This window comes from Borostomias antarcticus (assembly GCF_949987555.1).
Source record: "Borostomias antarcticus genome assembly, chromosome: 7".
NCBI lineage: Eukaryota > Metazoa > Chordata > Actinopteri > Stomiiformes > Stomiidae > Borostomias > Borostomias antarcticus.
Window position 1 is genome coordinate 9,341,566 of NC_140240.1, and position 601 is coordinate 9,342,166.

The following is a 601-nucleotide window of genomic DNA, read 5'->3' on the forward strand; positions in this document are numbered from 1 at the left end:
AGATTGGCATTTTAGTAACACTTTCACTGTTTCACTCTTTGAGTATTAGCCTACAGTATATGTTGCTATCTAGTACATAAATATGTGTATGTGTGTGTGTGTTTGTATGTCTGGGGGGGCTGAAATGTTTTCTATTATCAAAAGGGGACCTAAAAAGTTTGAGAATCACTGCTCTTGGGCCACCAAGAGTTATAAATCAGACATAGTCCAACTGCTGCACTTCTGTGGGTGTCAACTAGTATGACTTATGAACTACTATAAATAGGTACACATTGCTGCTCTTTGAGTGTATCTGCTCTGAACAGTGGCTTAATGTACAGTAATCCAACATGTCTGGAATTCAGATAAATTGCAGTTGATGCTATTCCAGACGCAGCCTGTATTACGGGATTAGGTTTGGACCATGTTTGGAGGTAGGAGATGAGATTGTGGAAACTTAGAAGAGAAAGGATGGAAACATGATTTAAGGAGGGACATGTACCACTTTACAGTGAGTAATGGCCTCACTCCAGACAGAGTGCAGTGTAGCTTAGGAACATTGCATACCCACTGATATTTTATCATTGAATTAATTAGTTTCTAAAAGGGAAGAGAAGGGGTA